The following is a 17,887-nucleotide window of genomic DNA, read 5'->3' on the forward strand; positions in this document are numbered from 1 at the left end:
CCACTCAGGGCCACAGGCCCCTGAAGACAACTGCGGGCCCTTTTCCCTGTGAAACAAAACTCACCACCCCAGGTTCCTGATGTCAGTTTGCAGGATGCGCTCAGGACTGTCAGGGAAGCAGAAGATTGAGGTGGTGGCAGCAGCTTGTGTCCGGGACAGATCCGGTGCCGTTTAGGTATTTTGGAAGCGGGTGCCCACTCAGGGCCACGAATGCCGGCTCTTTTCCCTGTGAAACCAAGATCACCACCCCAGGTTGCAGATGTCAGTTTGCAGGATGCGCTTGGCAATGTCCTGGAAGCACAAATTCAAAGTGGTGGCAGCTTGGGTCTGGGATGTATCCTGTGCTGTTTTGATTTTCAGGAGGAGGCTGCCAACTCAGGGCCACAGGCCCCTGAGGAGGAGTGTGGGCCCTTTTCCCTCTGCAACAAAATTTACCACCCGAGATTCCTGATGTCAGTTTGCAGGATGCGCTCGGGACTGTCAGGGAACGAGTTTGAGATGGTGGCAGCGTGGCTCTGGAAACATCCTCTGCCATTCAGCTTTTTTGGAGGCACGTGCTTATTCAGTGCCACAGGTGCCTCAACATGAATTCCAGCCCTTCTCCCTGGGGAAAAAACTCGCCACACCAGGGTCCTGATGTCAGTTGGCAGGATGCGCTTGGGACTGTCAGGGAAGCAGAAGATTGAAGTGGTGTTAACTTGGGTCTGGGAAACATCCTGCGCCATTTGGATGTTTTGGAAACAGCCGCCCACTTAGGTTCATCATGAATGCCTGCTCTTTTCCCTGTGAAACCAAGATCACCACCCCAGGTTGCAGATGTCGGTTTGCAGGATGCGCTTGGGACTGTCAGGGAAGCAAAATTCAAAGTGGTGGTAGCTTGGGTCTGGGACAAATCCTGTGCTGTTTGGATTTTCAGGATTTGGCCACGCACTCAGGGCCAGAGGCCCCTGAAGACAACTGCGGGCCCTTTTCCCTGTGAAACAAAACTCACCACCCCAGGTTCCTGATGTCAGTTTGCAGGATGCGCTCAGGACTGTCAGGGAAGCAGAAGATTGAGGTGGTGGCAGCAGCTTGTGTCCGGGACAGATCCGGTGCCGTTTAGATATTTTGGAAGCGGGTGCCCACTCAGGGCCACGAATGCCGGCTCTTTTCCCTGTGAAACCAAGATCACCACCCCAGGTTGCAGATGTCAGTTTGCAGGATGTGCTTGGCAATGTCCTGGAAGCACAAATTCAAAGTGGTGGTAGCTTGGGTCTGGGACAAATCCTTTGCTGTTTGGATTTTCAGGATTTGGCCACGCACTCAGGGCCACAGGCCCTTGAAGACAACTGCGGGCCCTTTTCCCTGTGAAACAAAAGTTGCCACACCAGGGTTCTGATCTCACTTTGCAGCATGTGCTTGGGTCTGTCCTGGAAGCACAATATCAAAGTGGTGGCAGCTTGGGTCTGGGATGTATCCTGTGCTGTTTTGGATTTTCAGGAGGAGGCTGCCCATTCAGGGCCAGAGGCCCCTGAAGACAACTGCGGGCCCTTTTCCCTGTGAAACAAGACTCACCACCCCACGTTCCTGATGTCAGTTTGCAGGACATGCTGGGGACTGTCAGGGAAGCAGAAGATTGAGGTGGCAGCAGCTTCTGTCTGGGACAGATCCGGTGCCATTTAGATACTTTGGAAGCGGGTGTCCACTCAGGGCCAGGATGGTGAATGCCTGCTATTTTCCCTGTGAAACCAAGATCACTACCCCAGGTTGCAGATGTCAGTTTGCAGGATGCACTTGGGACTGTCAGGGAAGCAATAGTTGGAAATGGTGGCAGCTTGGGTCTGGGACAAATCCTTTGCTGTTTTGGATTTTCCGGAATTGGCCACGTACTCAGGGCCACAGGCCCTTGAAGACAACTGCGGGCCCTTTTCCCTGTGAAACAAGACTCGCCACACCAGGGTTCTGATGTGCTTGGGTCTGTCAGGGAAGCACAAGTTCAAAATAGTTGCAGCTTGGGTCTGGGACACATCCTGTGCTGTTTAGCTATTTTGGAAGCGGGTGCCCACTCAGGGCCAGGATCACGAATGCCTGCGTTTTTCCCTGTGAAACAAAACTCACCACCCCAGGTTGCAGATGTCAGTTTAAAGGATGCACTTTGGAATGTCCTGGAAGCACAAATTCAAAGTGGTGGCAGCTTGGGTCTGGGATGTATCCTGTGCTTTTTTGATTTTCAGGAGGAGGCTGCCCACTCAGGGCCACAGGCCCCTGAGGAGGAGTGTGGGCCCTTTTCCCTCTGCAACAAAATTTACTACCCGAGATTCCTGATGTCAGTTTGCAGGATGCGCTCGGGACTGTCAGGGAACGAGTTCGAGGTGGTGGCAGCTTGGCTCTGGAAACATCCTGTGCCATTCAGATTTTTTGGAGGCAACTGCTTGTTCAGTGCCACAGGTGCCTCAACATGAATTTCGGCCCTTTTCCCTGTGAGAAAATCCTCACCACCCCAGGTTCCTGATGTCTATTTGCAGATTGCGTATGGTCCTGCCACGGCAGGATAAATTCAAGGTGGTGGCAGCTTGTGTCTGGGACACATCCTGTGTTGTTAGGATATTTTGGAAGCCACCACTGACGCAGGGCCACAGTTCCGTGATCACAAATGCTGGCCCTTTGCCCTGTGAAACCGAGATCACCTCTCCAGGCTGCTGATGTCTGTTTGTATGATGCTCTTGGGACTGTCAGGGCAGCAGTAGTTAGTGCTTGTGGCAGCTTGGGTCTGGGACATGTCCTACACCATTCAGATTTTTGGAGGCTATTCACCATTCAGGGCCACAGGTACCTGAACCTGAATGCCAGCACTTTTCCCTGTGAAACAAAACTCATCAGCCCAGGTTCCTGATGTCAGTTTGTGGGATGTGCTTGGGACTGTCAGGGAAGCAGAAGATTGAAGTGGTGGTAGGTTTGGTCCAGGACACATCCTGCTCCATTTGGATATTTTGCAAGCGGCCACCCACCCAGGGCCATGAGCACGAATGCCTGCTTCTTTCTGTGTGAATCAAACATAACTGCTGCAGGTTCCAGATGTCAGTTTCCAGGATGCGCTCGGGACACTCATGCAAGCACAAGTTCGAAGTGGTGGCAGCATGGGTCTGGTAATCATCCTGCGCCGTGCAGATTTTGTGGAGACAACTGCTCGTTCAATGCCACAGGTGCTTGAACATGAACGCCAGCACTTTTCCCTGTGAAACAAAACTCATCATCCCAGGTTCCTGATGTCAGTTTGCAGGATTTGCTTGGGACTGTCAGGGAAGCAGAATATTGAGGTGGTGGTAGGTTTGGTCCAGGACGCATCCTGCTCCATTTGGATATTTTGCAAGCGGCCGCCCACCCAGGGCCACGATCACGAATGCCTGCTTCTTTCTGTGTGATTCAAACATAACTGCCGCAGGTTCCAGATGTCAGTTTCCAGGATGTGCTCGGGACACTCATGCAAGCACAAGTTCAAAGTGGTGGCAGCATTGGTCTGGTAATCATCCTGCACCGTGCAGATTTTGTGGAGACAAGTGCTCGTTCAATGCCACAGGTGCTTGAACATGAATGCTGCCCTTTTCCCTGTGAAACAAAACTCACCACGTAAGGTACCTGTTGTCAGTTTGCATGACGCACTTGGGATTGTCACGGAAGCACAAGCTTGAAGTAGTGGCAGCTTGTGTCTGGGACACATCCTGTGCCGTTTGGATTTTCAGGAGGAGGCTGCTCACTCAGGGCCATTGACCTCTGAAGAGGAGTGCGGGCCCTTTTCCCTGTGAAACAAAACTCACCACCCCAGGTTCCTGATGTCAGTTTGCAGGATGCGCTCGGGACTGTCAGGGAAGCAGAAGACTGAAGTGGTTGTAGGTTTGGTCCAGGACACATCCTACACCATTTAGATATTTTGGAAGCGGGTGCCCACTCAGGACCACAGGCCCCTAAACAGAAATGCTGGCTCCTTTTTTTCCTGTGAAACAAACTCACCACTCCCCGTTCGTGATGTCTGTTTGCAGGACGTGCTTGTGACTGTTTGGGAAGCAGAAGATTGAGGTGGTGGTAGCTTGGGTCTGTGAAACATCGTGCACCATTTGGATATTTTGGAACTGGCTGCCCACTTAGGTCCACCACCCTGAATGCCTGCTCTTTCCCGTGTGAAACCAAGATCACTGCCCCAGGTTGCAGATGTCAGTTTGCAGGATGTGCTTCGGACTGTCAGGGAAGCAGAAGATTGAAGCGGTGGTAGGTTTGGTCCGGGACACATCCTGCATCGTTTAGATATTTTGGAAGCAGCAGTCCACTCAGGATAACAGGCCCCTAAACACAAATGCTGGCTCTTTTTGTCCTGTGAAACAAAACTCACCACTCCCCATTCCTGATGTCAGTTTGCATGATGCTCTTGGGACTGTCAGGGCAGCAGTAGTTAGTGCTTGTGGCAGCTTGGGTCTGGGACACATCCTACACCATTCAGATCTTTGGAGGCTACTCCCCATTCAGGGCACAGGTGCATGCACATGAATTCCAGCCCTTTTCCCTATGAAATAAAACTCACCAGACCAGGGTTCCGATGTCACATTGGAGCATGTGCCTGGGACTGTCACGGAAGCACAAGTTAAAAGTGGTGGCAGCTTGGGTCTGGGACACATTCTGTGGTGTCTGGATTTTCAGGAGGAGGCTGCCCACTCAGGGCCACAAGTCCCTGAAGAGGAGTGTGGGCCTCTTTCCCTGTGAAACAAAACTCACCACCCCAGGGTCCTGATGTCAGTTTGTAAGGACGTGCTTGGGACTGCCAGGGCATGAGTTTGAGGTGGTGGCAGCTTGGCTCTGGAAACTTCCTGTGCCATTCAGATTTTGTGGAGGCAACTGTTTGTTCAGTGCCACAGGTGCCTCAACTTCACTTCCAGCCCATTTGCCTGTGAAAAAAACTCACCACACCAGGGTCCCGATGTCACTTCGCAGGACGCACTTGGGACTGTCCCGGAAGCTCAAGTTCGAAGCGGTGGCAACTTGGGTCTGGGACACAACCTGTGTTGTGTGGATTTTCAGGAGGAGGCTGGCCACTCAGGGCCACAGGCCCCTGAGGAGGAGTGTGGGCCCTTTTTCCTGTGCAACAAAATTTACCACCCGAGATTCCTGATGTCAGTTTGCAGGATGCTCTCGGGAGTCTCGGGGCACCACAATTTTGAGGCGGTCCCAGTTTGAGTGTGGGACACATCCTGTGCCGTTTGCATATTTTGGAAGCCACCTCCGAGTCAGGGCCACAGGTGCCCGATCACGATTGCTGGCCATTTTCCCTTTGAAACCAAGGCCACCACCCGAGGTTGTTGTTGTCAGTTTGCAGGAATTGCTTGGGACTGTCAGAGAAGCACAAGTTTGAAGTGGTGCAGCTTGCATCTGGGACACATCCTGTGCCGTTTGGATTTTCAGGAGGAGGCTGCCCACTAGGGCCACAGGCACCTGAAGACAAGCACGTGTCCTTTTCTCTGTGAAAAAAACCTCACCACTCCATGTTCCTGATGTCAGTTTGCAGATTACATTTGGGAGAGCCACAGCAGCCCAGCTTCGAGGCGGCGGCATCTTGGGTCTTGAACACATCCCACGCCTTTTGGATTTTCAGGAGGAGGCCGCCCACTCAGGTCCATAGGCCCCTGAAGCTAAATGCTGGCTGTTTTCCATGTGAAATACAGTTCACCACTCCGTGATGTCATTGTCCACGATGCAGTTGGGACTAGCAGGGCAGCCCACGTTTGAGGCGGTGGCCGTTTGGGTCTGTGACACATCCTGCGCCGTTTGGCTATTTTGGAAGCGGCCACCCACTCGGTGCCCCGGTTCCCTGAGCAGAAGCACCAGCTTTTTCCAATGTGAATCAAAGCTCATTACTCCCACTTCCCTATGTCATTTTGCAGCACGCCTTTGTGACTTTCAGGGCAGCACAAGTTCGACGCAGCGGAGGCTCGGGTCCCGGACACGTCACGCTTCCTTCGGATTTTCTGGCAGCAGCCGCCCACTCGGAGCCAAGGGTCTCCGACCACGATCACCGGCCCTTTTCCCTTCTAAACAAAACTTACCACTCCACGTTCACGATGCTGGTTTGCAGGAGGTGCTTCTCGGTGCCAGGGCAGCCCGAGTTATTTTTGGGGATAACTCTGCTCCTGTAGAAATCCTTCACCAGTAGAAAGTGGAGGAGGCAGAAGGTCACTTAGGGCCACAGGTCCCTCAAACCAAATGCTGGCTTTTTTTCCTGTAAAATGAAACTCACCTCAGCTGTTTGTCAATGTCTGCTCACAAGAGGCACATGGTGGTCGAAGGGCAGCAAGAACCCTTGGTGTTGACAGCTGAAGTCTGTGAGAAATTGTTCACTGTCTGAAGTTTTGGAAGTAGAATGCCTATTTGGATGGGGCACACAGAGAGGAAGGACTTTTAATTTCCTTAGAAAGCTAAGTCTGGCCCCCCATTGGTTAAGGGGCAGTTGAAGGGCTGTGTAGGGGACAGAACTGCCCACAGGACTTTCCCTCAACTCGTCTCCCGGTCCAAGGTATAGCAGCCTGCCACGTGACCAGCTACTTTCAGAGGGTTATGCAGGCTCACCTGCTCAGGGAGCCGCTTGTCCAGAGGGGCTAAGAGGGCTATCGCAAGCATCCTTGCACGAACGACGGTTGGAACATCCAGCAGGGACAGGGGAGCAGCAGGACCCACCTGGGAACAGAGCAGCTGTTTCAGAACACGCCGAGGGAAGAGCCCTCTTGCCAAGGGGCACCACCTGAGCAGGCTGGGCAGCATGTGGGTTTTCAGGGGAGAGCTTTCAACTTTCCCCTCTTATTGTGTCAGTCACTTCCTAGAACAGCCAGATTTTCCACAGCACTCCCAGAAAAGCTAGGGGTTTTTAGGAGAAAAGGGGTTTATATGGAGGGGAAAAGCTTCCTTTTCCATTATTTCTTGTATTCAAATGATGAGGGAATCTGCTTCCCCTGTAATTTTAATCGTCTTAATTGAAAGATCCTGTGCCTTGTTTATGCTGTTAGGAGTGTTAATTGACAGGGAATCCCCATTTTCCTTTATGTTACAGTTTAAATAGAAGGGGGAAACTTTGACAATGTTGTTTATGGGTTTGAATCAAGGGTAACTGCCCCCTTTTTGTCGTCTTAAGGCTTCCATTGAGGGAGAAGCCCAGCTGTCCCTCCTTCTTAAGCATTTGGATTGAGGGGCAAATCCCTCTTTCTTCATCACCGGAAAGATTTAAAATAGGGAAAACCCCTCTTTTCCCCATATTTTAGGGGATTAACTTAAAGGCTAGAAGCTATTTAGTTGCCAACAGTATCAGTTTCAATGGAGGTAATTGCCCCATTTCCTAATTTTAAGGGATTCATTTGAAGGAGACTCTGTCTTTTTCAGTATTTTAAGGGTTTAAAACTACCTTCCAGGGCACTTCTTTTTTGTGCCTTAGGAGTAAATATCTCAGAGGAAGGTGAGCCTGGCAGGTACTTAACCTTTATGCTGCCTGGGAGACAATTATTTTTCTTATTTATAATGTAGATAGTCCTAAATTGTAGCCCCAAGGAGACTCAGACCATTCATATAATTAGCGTTCTTCTTTGCTCTAGTTAGTAGCCACTGAGAAATAATTACATAAAATAACTGCAGATTACCCAACTTATTTAGCTACGCTGCCTAAACAAAAAGCTTTTTTTCGTACCGGTTTTCTGTCCTTTTGGTCCAAGTAGCTGAAGCAAAAAAGAAAGCTCTGTCATGTCTTCTGTATCACACCCTTTACTGGCCTTGAATTCAAGTCAGAGGAGCCAAAAAGCTGCACCTGCTCTGAGGTCTTTTATACCCTGTGGGATTTGCCCCCCTCCCCTTTCCCAGGCATTGTGGGAATGAGAGGTGGGGTGCAATCAGGGGTATATTAACCCCAGGTTTTGCTAAGGGCCTTCATTCCCTCTCGGGGATCGGCTGGGATAAGAGCTCTCCTCTTACTTCAGTGAAGAGGCTTTTTCAGCTTACCTCAGCTTGTTTTCAGCCAGTAATTTTGGGCATATGAAGCAACAGAGGCTTTGAAGATACTGTGAAGAAAACACCATTGAACACAGGGAGTATTTAAGGTCATGATTTTGGGTTGTGCATTCAGGGGTGGTAAGATGCTTTTGTAATTTCTGACTTTGTTGCTAAGTGTGTTTTTTTGTCTTTAGGAGAAGCACAATTCCTGTAATTCCAGGTTGTGTCACGTACAATATTATTACAGCAGAATCACGGTGTCACAAAAGGAATCTGCTCTCTGTAAAAGGTAATGTTTGAGACCGAAGCCTCAGATGATTTGAGGACTCCGAATAGGAGAGGGAGGGGGAGCAGGGAACCCACTTAGGAGTTATTGTGGGGGGTTCCCACCTGCAGGTCAGTCACCGTTTGCGTTTGCAGGGGAAGCATCGCCGGTGACTCTGTTACAGCACTGTTCTTTGTCATTATTATTAGGAAGTCCAGGCAGACAGCAGCAGTCGAGGTCAAGCGTGCCAGGCGAGCAGCGGACAGAGGCAGTCTCTCTCCCTCGGGTCTCAGTTTCCAGCGCAACTCCAACCGCCTCTTCTCATCGGGGCGCTTTAGGCCATTCGCTCGGCACATGCCGAGCCCATTTAGTCAGGCGGCGGAAGGACCGGGTTCCCCGCACTCCAGAGCCCCCCGGAAGAGATGAAATCCCAGCAACAGCCGGGACTTCCAGGAAGGGGAGGGGGCCTTAATTGGCAAACGACTGGGAATTGCGTGGCCAGATGCGTGCGAGATAAGTCGAGAGCTGTGAAGCACTGAGGGGAGGGAAGCGGGGTGCTGGGGTGGGACTGCCCGGAAGGAATTTTGGAGTCTGGTTTGGAGTTGGGGATGTGTCAGAAGTGCCGCCTTAGGCCACCTGAAGGGGAAGCATCCCTTTTGATGTCAGCGCTGAGGTGCGCGGGGCAGAGCAGTTCCGGTGTTTGTCGTGTCTCTTGTCCCCTGTGCCGTGCGTGTCGTTTGGGTCTGTCGTGTCACCTGTCTTTTCTACCTTAGCCGTCTGAGGGGCGTCCCGGCATCCGTGATCTTTGCCTCGCTCGGCCCGGCACCCGTGCCACAGGCCTTTTGACTCGGGAGTCCGGACAGGCGTCGCAGTCGCGTCTCTCTTTAGCAACACGCAGTCAGATGTCTTTTAAGGTCTCGTTCAGAGCGTTAGGGACAGCTGCGTGCTGCAAGGATCCATTGCAGCGGCTTAGGACTCGGGAGACTGCCCGGCTAGGTAGATCATTCTTAGGACAGGCTTCTCAGGCGTCCGCTTGTGCGGTTCTTGCGAGACATCATTTTCTTAGCGTCTTCTTCCTGCAGGTTCTCTGAGCCTCATTGGCCGGCTGTCAGTCTCCCCTAGGTCATCCCCTTCCACATTCTCTTGGTCCTCGCGGCCATTTTTCCTGCCCAGGGATTTTTCTTCTTGTTGTGTCCTGTCCCGTGTCACCGGTGTCTGCACATATTTGTCACGGGTGTCTGCACGTATTTGTCCCGGAGCTGCACTGTCCTTGTGCGTAGCCTGGTGTAATCGCACATGTCCTGGAGACTAGCAATTTGGAGTGGGGGATGTAGTTGTGCTCTAGATGGTATTCCTAGGTTCTCACAAGGTGTTTGGACCTGTAAAGTGATCCTGCAGTGGTTTTTTCCCCTAACTTTCTTTCAGATGCAGATGGCTGAAATCTGTGGCAGAGCCCCCAGTCCCGGGTGAAGGGTCCCCCATGTGCAGGTCAGTCACTGTTTGTGTTTGCAGGGGCAGCATCGGTGGTGAGTCTGCTACAGCACTCTTTTTTGTCGTTATTAATAGGAAGTCCAGGCAGACAGCAGCAGTCGAGGTCAAGCGTGCCAGGTGAGCAGCGGAGAGAAGCAGTTGTTCTCCCTCAGGCGTCAGTTTCCGGGGCAAGCCTAACCGTCCCTCCTCGTTTGCGTCCTTTAGGCCATCAACTCGGCGTAAGCCGAGCCCCTGTCATCAGGTGGCGGAGGGACCGGGCTTCCTGCACTCCAGAGCTCTCCCGAAGTATCACGGGACCTCACGACGAAGCCGACCCATTTTGTATTTCAAGGTCCCGTCGGGGCGGCTCACAGGGGTGGCCGAGGATTTGCGGTGAGTGGGGGAGGTAGGGAGGAGGAGGGAGGGTGCACTCAGGTTTCAGCCGTGCCCGGTCACCTCGTCTCCACTTTACCTAGGCGTACCTTTGCGACGGCGGCGTCGGAGGCCGAAGCTTGCGGGCCGAGCGCCAGGGCACTCTGAGGAGAAGGTGAGTGGCAGGCTTGTCAGGTGTTGTTGGCCCATGTGCTGTTAAGACTGCGCACTGGTGTTTCCTTTTCTTTGTCTTGGCAGAGGAAGAGATGACATCCCGGTGACAGCGGAACTTCCCGGACGGGGAGGGGGCCTTAATTTGCAGTCGACAGGGATTTGCGTGGCCGGATGCGTGCAAGATAAGTCGAGGGCTGTGAAGCACTGAGGGGAGGGAAGCGGGGTGCTGGGGTGGGAGTGCCCGGGAGGGATTTTGGAGTCTGGTTTGGAGTTGGGGATGTGTCAGAAGTGCCTCCTTAGGCCACCTGAAGGGGAAGCGTCCCTTTTGATGTCAGCGCTGAGGTGCGCAGGGCAGAGCAGTTCCGGTGTTTGTCGTGTCACTTGTCACTTGTCTCCTGTGCCGTGTGTGTCGTTTGGGTCTGTCGTGTCACCTGTCTTTTCTACCTTAGCCGTCTGAGGGGCATCCCGGCATCCGTGATCTTTGCCTCGCTCGGCCCGGCACCCGTGCCACGGGCCTTTTGACTCAGGAGTCCGGACAGGCGTCGCAGTCGCATCTCTCTTTAGCAACACGCAGTCAGATGTCTTTTAAGGTCTCGTTCAGAGCGGTAGGGACAGCTGCGTGCCGCAAGGATCCATTGCAGCGGCTTAGGACTCGGGAGACTGCCCGGCTAGGTAGATCATTCTTAGGACAGGCTTCTCAGGCGTCCGCTTGTGCGGTTCTTGCGAGACATCATTTTCTTAGCGTCTTCTTCCTGCAGGTTCTCTGAGCCTCATTGGCCGGCTGTCAGTCTCCCCTAGGTCATCCCCTTCCACATTCTCTTGGTCCTCGCGGCCATTTTTCCTGCCCAGGGATTTTTCTTCTTGTTGTGTCCCCTCGTTTGTCTCGTCCTGTCCCGTGTCACGGGTGTCTGCACATATTTGTCACGGGTGTCTGCACGTATTTGTCCCGGAGCTGCACTGTCCTTGTGCGTAGCCCGGTGTAATCGCACAAGTCCTGGAGACTAGCAATTTGGAGTGGGGGATGTAGTTGTGCTCTAGATGGTATTCCTAGGTTCTCACAAGGTGTTTGGACCTTTAAAGTGATCCTGCAGTGGTTTGACTTTTCCACTAACTTTCTTTCAGATGCAGATGGCTGAAATCTGTGGCAGAGCCCCCAGTCCCGGGTGAAGGGTCCCCCACGTGCAGGTCAGTCACTGTTTGTGTTTGCAGGGGCAGCATCGGTGGTGAGTCTGCTACAGCACTGTTCTTTGTCGTTATTAATAGGAAGTCCAGGCAGACAGCAGCAGTCGAGGTCAAGCGTGCCAGGTGAGCAGCGGAGAGAAGCAGTTGTTCTCCCTCAGGCGTCAGTTTCCGGGGCAAGCCTAACCGTCCCTCCTCGTTTGCGTCCTTTAGGCCATCGACTCGGCATAAGCCGAGCCCCTGTCATCAGGTGGCGGAGGGACCGGGCTTCCTGCACTCCAGAGCCTTCCGGAAGTATCACGGGACCTCACGACGAAGCCGACCCATTTTGTATTTCAAGGTCCCGTCGGGGCGGCTCACAGGGGTGGCCGAGGATTTGCGGTGAGTGGGGGAGGTAGGGAGGAGGAGGGAGGGTGCACTCAGGTTTCAGCCGTGCCCGGTCACCTCGTCTCCACTTTACCTAGGCGTACCTTTGCGACGGCGGCGTCGGAGGCCGAAGCTTGCGGGCCGAGCGCCAGGGCACTCTGAGGAGAAGGTGAGTGGCAGGCTTGTCAGGTGTTGTTGGCCCATGTGCTGTTAAGGCTGCGCACTGGTGTTTCCTTTTCTTTGTCTTGGCAGAGGAAGAGATGACATCCCGGTGACAGCGGAACTTCCCGGACGGGGAGGGGGCCTTAATTTGCAGTCGACAGGGATTTGCATGGCCGGATGCGTGCGAGATAAGTCGAGGGCTGTGAAGCACTGAGGGGAGGAAAGCGGGGTGCTGGGGTGGGAGTGCCCGGGAGGGATTTTGGAGTCTGGTTTGGAGTTGGGGATGTGTCAGAAGTGCCTCCTTAGGCCACCTGAAGGGGAAGCGTCCCTTTTGATGTCAGCGCTGAGGTGCGCAGGGCAGAGCAGTTCCGGTGTTTGTCGTGTCACTTGTCACTTGTCTCCTGTGCCGTGTGTGTCGTTTGGGTCTGTCGTGTCACCTGTCTTTGCTACCTTAGCCGTCTGAGGGGCGTCCCGGCATCCGTGATCTTTGCCTCGCTCGGCCCGGCACCCGTGCCACAGGCCTTTTGACTCAGGGGTCTGGACAGGCGTCGCAGTCGCATCTCTCTTTAGCAACATGCAGTCAGATGTCTTTTAAGGTCTCGTTCAGAGCGGTAGGGACAGCTGCATGCCGCAAGGATCCATTGCAGCGGCTTAGGACTCGGGAGACTGCCAGGCTAGGTAGATCATTCTTAGGACAGGCTTCTCAGGCGTCCGCTTGTGCGGTTCTTGCGAGACATCATTTTCTTAGCGTCTTCTTCCTGCAGGTTCTCTGAGCCTCATTGGCCGGCTTACCGTCCCTCTAGGTCATCCCCTTCCACATTCTCTCGGTCCTCGCGGCCATTTTTCCTGCCCAGGGATTTTTCTTCTTGTTGTGTCCCCTCGTTTGTCTCGTCCTGTCCCGTGTCACGGGTGTCTGCACATATTTGTCACGGGTGTCTGCACGTATTTGTCCCGGAGCTGCTCTGTCCTTGTGCGTAGCCCGGTGTAATCGCACAAGTCCTGGAGACTAGCAATTTGGAGTGGGGGATGTAGTTGTGCTCTAGATGGTATTCCTAGGTTCTCACAAGATGTTTGGACCTTTAAAGTGATCCTGCAGTGGTTTGACTTTTCCCCTAACTTTCTTTCAGATGCAGATGGCTGAAATCTGTGGCAGAAACCCCAGTCCCGGGTGAAGGGTCTCCCACGTGCAGGTCAGTCAATGTTTGTGTTTGCAGGGGCAGCATCGGTGGTGAGTCTGCTACAGCACTCTTTTTTGTCGTTATTAATAGGAAGTCCAGGCAGACAGCAGCAGTCGAGGTCAAGCGTGCCAGGTGAGCAGCGGAGAGAAGCAGTTGTTCTCCCTCAGGCGTCAGTTTCCGGGGCAAGCCTAACCGTCCCTCCTCGTTTGCGTCCTTTAGGCCATCGACTCGGCGTAAGCCGAGCCCCTGTCATCAGGTGGCGGAGGGACCGGGCTTCCTGCACTCCAGAGCTCTCCCGAAGTATCACGGGACCTCGCGACGAAGCTGACCCATTTTGTATTTCAAGGTCCCGTCGGGGCGGCTCACAGGGGTGGCCGAGGAGTTGCGGTGAGTGGGGGAGGTAGGGAGGAGGAGGGAGGGTCGACTCAGGTTTCAGCCGTGCCCGGTCACCTCGTCTCCACTTTACCTAGGCGTACCTTTGCGACGGCGGCGTCGGAGGCCGAAGCTTGCGGGCCGAGCGCCAGGGCACTCTGAGGAGAAGGTGAGTGGCAGGCTTGTCAGGTGTTGGCCCATGTGCTGTTAAGACTGCGCACTCACGTTTCCTTTTCTTTGTCTTGGCAGAGGAAGAGATGACATCCCGGTGACAGCGGAACTTCCCGGACGGGGAGGGGGCCTTAATTTGCAGTCGACAGGGATTTGCATGGCCGGATGCGTGCGAGATAAGTCGAGGGCTGTGAAGCACTGAGGGGAGGAAAGCGGGGTGCTGGGGTGGGAGTGCCCGGGAGGGATTTTGGAGTTGGGGATGTGTCAGAAGTGCCTCCTTAGGCCACCTGAAGGGGAAGCGTCCCTTTTGATGTCAGCACTGAGGTGCGCAGGGCAGAGCAGTTCCGGTGTTTGTCGTGTCACTTGTCACTTGTCTCCTGTGCCGTGTGTGTCGTTTGGGTCTGTCGTGTCACCTGTCTTTGCTACCTTAGCCGTCTGAGGGGCGTCCCGGCATCCGTGATCTTTGCCTCGCTCGGCCCGGCACCCGTGCCACAGGCCTTTTGACTCGGGGGTCCGGACAGGCGTCGCAGTCTTATCTCTCTTTAGCAACACGCAGTCAGATGTCTTTTAAGGTCTTGTTCAGAGCGTTAGGGACAGCTGTGTGCCGCAAGGATCCATTGCAGCGGCTTAGGACTCGGGAGACTGCCAGCCTAGGTAGATCATTCTTAGGACAGGCTTCTCAGGCGTCCGCTTGTGCGGTTCTTTTAAGACCTCAGTTTCTTAGCATCTTGTTCCTGCAGGCTTTTGTGAGCCTCGTGGGCCTGCCCTTCGTTTCCCCTAGGTCATCCCTTTCTGCTTTCTCTACATAATTGTGGGTTTTATTCATGCTCAGAGCTTCTGTCTGTGTTGTGTCCCTCCCTGTTTGTCATGTTATTTGTCACGGGTGATGTGTATGTATTTGTCATGGATCTGCTCTGCTCTGCTGCCTATCCTGGTGTAATAGGGCAAGTCTAGGGGATTATAAATTTGTACTGCAGGGTGTAGATATACTCTAGATGGTATTTCTTGATTGACAGAAGATGTCTATCTGTTGTTTGACATTAGTGCTATCTTTTGTTTTTTAGATGCTGATGGATTCAAGTTGTGGCAGACCGCTGCATCCGCGGTCAGCAGGTTTCTCTGAGAAGATCAGTCATCATTTGTGTTTATAGTGGAAGCATATGGACGTGTTACAGCCGTGTTCTTTGTTGTTGTTCTTGTCAAGTGGGCTAGCAGCAGGTGATGTGGGCCAGGTGAGCATTGTGCCATGGAAGGAACCAGTTGTTTCTGCTCAGGTCTTAATTTCTGTTGAAAGTGTAAGATCTGACTTTTTTTTTTTTCTTGTTCTTGTAGGCCGTTGTCTTGCCACATATCTCTGGTCCCCATGTCTGAGGCCAGGTGGGTGCAAACTTAACGTATAGCGTAGTGTGCTGTTCACGTCAGGTGGGTGGTGTTTTCCAGTATCTAAGCGTGGTTGTTTTTGCTTTGTTGATTTGCAGGTGGTGTCGGTGCCCTAGGCTTGCGGAGGAACAGATGCTACCGGGTGAGTTGGTGTGTAGGTGGGCTGACTAATGGGTGACTGTTATGCAGCAGCCTGCTAACAGTGTGCTTTTTCCTTTTGCAGGTATGCTCCGGGTTGCCTGTGGAGCGCAATAAAGATTTTAGGTGAGCTGGGGCAGCGGTGCATCCGAGTCCCGGGGATTTTTCTTTTGGAGGGCGCTAGTCGCATTTTCCATGTCGTCTTAGGTATTGTCAGGCGGCGCGTAGCCGGAGTTTCGAAGCGGCAGCATCACAGCGGACGTAGCGCACATCTCGCCGTCCAGGTCCAGCGGATATCGGATTTTCTCCGGTCGTCTTCCAGAAGCTAAGTGTTGGGGCCAGTGTTTGGAGAAGGGGAAAATCTTCACTGTCACAGGAGCCTATTTGATGGTAGCTTAGAGGAGAGGTCCATAGCGGAATGGGCCCTTTGGAAGTAAAGGGAGAGGGTGTTTTTCAGCACCACCGCACTGTTTGTCGGGCAGGGCAGTTCCAAACCGTCCGCGTCTCGTCGTGAGGTTCACGTCAGCGGCTTTCGTCGACTGTCGACGACATCGTGGATCTTTTCACTCGAGGAGTCTGCCTTCACGTCTGGCGCTATAGCTACGGTCATCCTGCAGTCATCATTTTCTTTCCTACACCTACTGAGCTTCATAGGCTTGCTCTTGGGTGCTTTGGCACTAACATCTTGAAAGCAGTTACACTTGATCATCATGTGCTATTGTCTTTGGGCTTTCTTTTCTTTGGCATCATCTGCCTATGGCTCTCATTTGGCTAGGAGTTTTGGGTCCATCAGGTAGAACTGCCAGGCAGTTTCCAGTTGCATCCGTGTTACATGTGTCTGTGTTATATGTGTCTGTGTCTGCGTTACGTGTGTCCGTGTCCACTGATTTCTGTGTCATAGGTCTGCGTTACGTCTCGAGGGTTTGTCGGCATCGATTTGTGCCTTGTCAGCCATATTTTAGTCACGTACCTTCCCGGATATCGCTTAGTCCGCCATCTTAATGTTTTTACTTTTTGAGACAGAAGTATATGACACGTTCTCATCCATCTTCCTTCTCACCTTTGGTAGCATCTTCTCTTCCCGTGCCATTCTCTTGGAGTTCAATAGGCAGCATAATAGACCCTCGTCACGTGACCGCAGTAGTTCCGTAGTTTGCGCCTTCTCAAAGGGTATAGGGTCAACGAGTAATCTTCCGGAGAGTTACGTCAAGGACTCATTTGTATTGTACCGATGTTGGCTTATATCGACCGTACTTATGTTGTACCTACCTACATTGGCTTATACTGTATGTGCTTATGTTGTTCCTATGTATGTTGGCTTATAGCAAATGTACTTATGTTGTTAGCGCGTCCATCAGTTTACATTGTATGTACTTTTTGTCTCTGTACGTATCTCACTTACATTGTGCATAGTAATATCGTATGTATCTATCTTGGTTTGTGTTGTATGCGCCTCTATTATGACAGTGACGATCGGAGCTGCCCTGCCCTGGCACGTAGTCAAGGTTAGGTGTAGCAGTTACAAAACTTTACAATTCATCTGTCTTTCATGGGGTCTTGGGATAAAATTTATGGGCCAGGAGCGGGGAATAGGTCATAGCTGTCATACAGTTAGTTGTTGACTGCCTCCTGTTGTCCGATAGGTCCCTGGGTCCCAACACGTATTCCCAGAATCCAGCGCTCGACGTCGGGGAGCTGCAGTCAGAAGATGTATCGAAGCATATTTCTCAGTGTAGCGTTTAACGTAAGGGTCACAGTCAGCATGTAAGTGAAAAAGCGTGTGATGGGGTGTGAGTGTTTCTGTCTGTGTGTGAGAGTTTGCTGACCGGTTCTAACCCTGTGTGTGTGGCCTTTACCTTTCAGGTTTTTAAACTCATTTTTAAATTTAGAATAAAAAATCCCCAGCCGGGGGGGTTTTTTTTTTTTCCCCCCGGCTGGGTTTTTTTTCCCTCGGTCCCGGCCGGTCCGCGAGGCGACGTTCATCGCCAAAGTTAGGGTGCGGACCGCCCCGGGACCGGGGTTTTCGTCAGGCAGGAGGATTCTTTTGGAGGCTCCCGGGAACCACGTTCCCCAGGAGCGTGGTGAATGGGTGGGGGCGGCCGGGGGTCAGCAGCGCGGTTGCGAAGAGCGCGAGGGTGGGTTTGCGCGTCAGCCCAAGGAGGGCGGTGGGTGTGCGTGTTGACCGGTTCTAACCTTGTGTGTGTTGTCTTTACCTTTCAGGTTTTCAATTCATTTTTAAATTTAGAATAAAAAATCCCCAGCCGGGGGGTTTTTTTTTTTTCCCCCCGGCTGGGTTTTTTTTCCCTCGGTCCCGGCCGGTCCGCGAGGCGACGTTCATCGCCAAAGTTAGGATGCGGACCGCCCCGGGACCGGGGTTTTCGTCAGGCAGGAGGATTCTTTTGGAGGCTCCCGGGAACCACATTCCCCAGGAGCGTGGTGAATGGGTGGGGGCGGCCGGGGGTCAGCAGCGCGGTTGCGAAGAGCGCGAGGGTGGGTTTGCGCGTCAGCCCAAGGAGGGCGGTGGGTGTGCGTGTTGACCGGTTCTAACCTTGTGTGTGTTGTCTTTACCTTTCAGGTTTTCAATTCATTTTTAAATTTAGAATAAAAAATCCCCAGCCGGGGGGTTTTTTTTTTTTTCCCCCCGGCTGGGTTTTTTTTCCCTCGGTCC

Source organism: Anomalospiza imberbis, chromosome 1 (genome assembly GCF_031753505.1).
Source record: "Anomalospiza imberbis isolate Cuckoo-Finch-1a 21T00152 chromosome 1, ASM3175350v1, whole genome shotgun sequence".
Classification (NCBI taxonomy): domain Eukaryota; kingdom Metazoa; phylum Chordata; class Aves; order Passeriformes; family Viduidae; genus Anomalospiza; species Anomalospiza imberbis.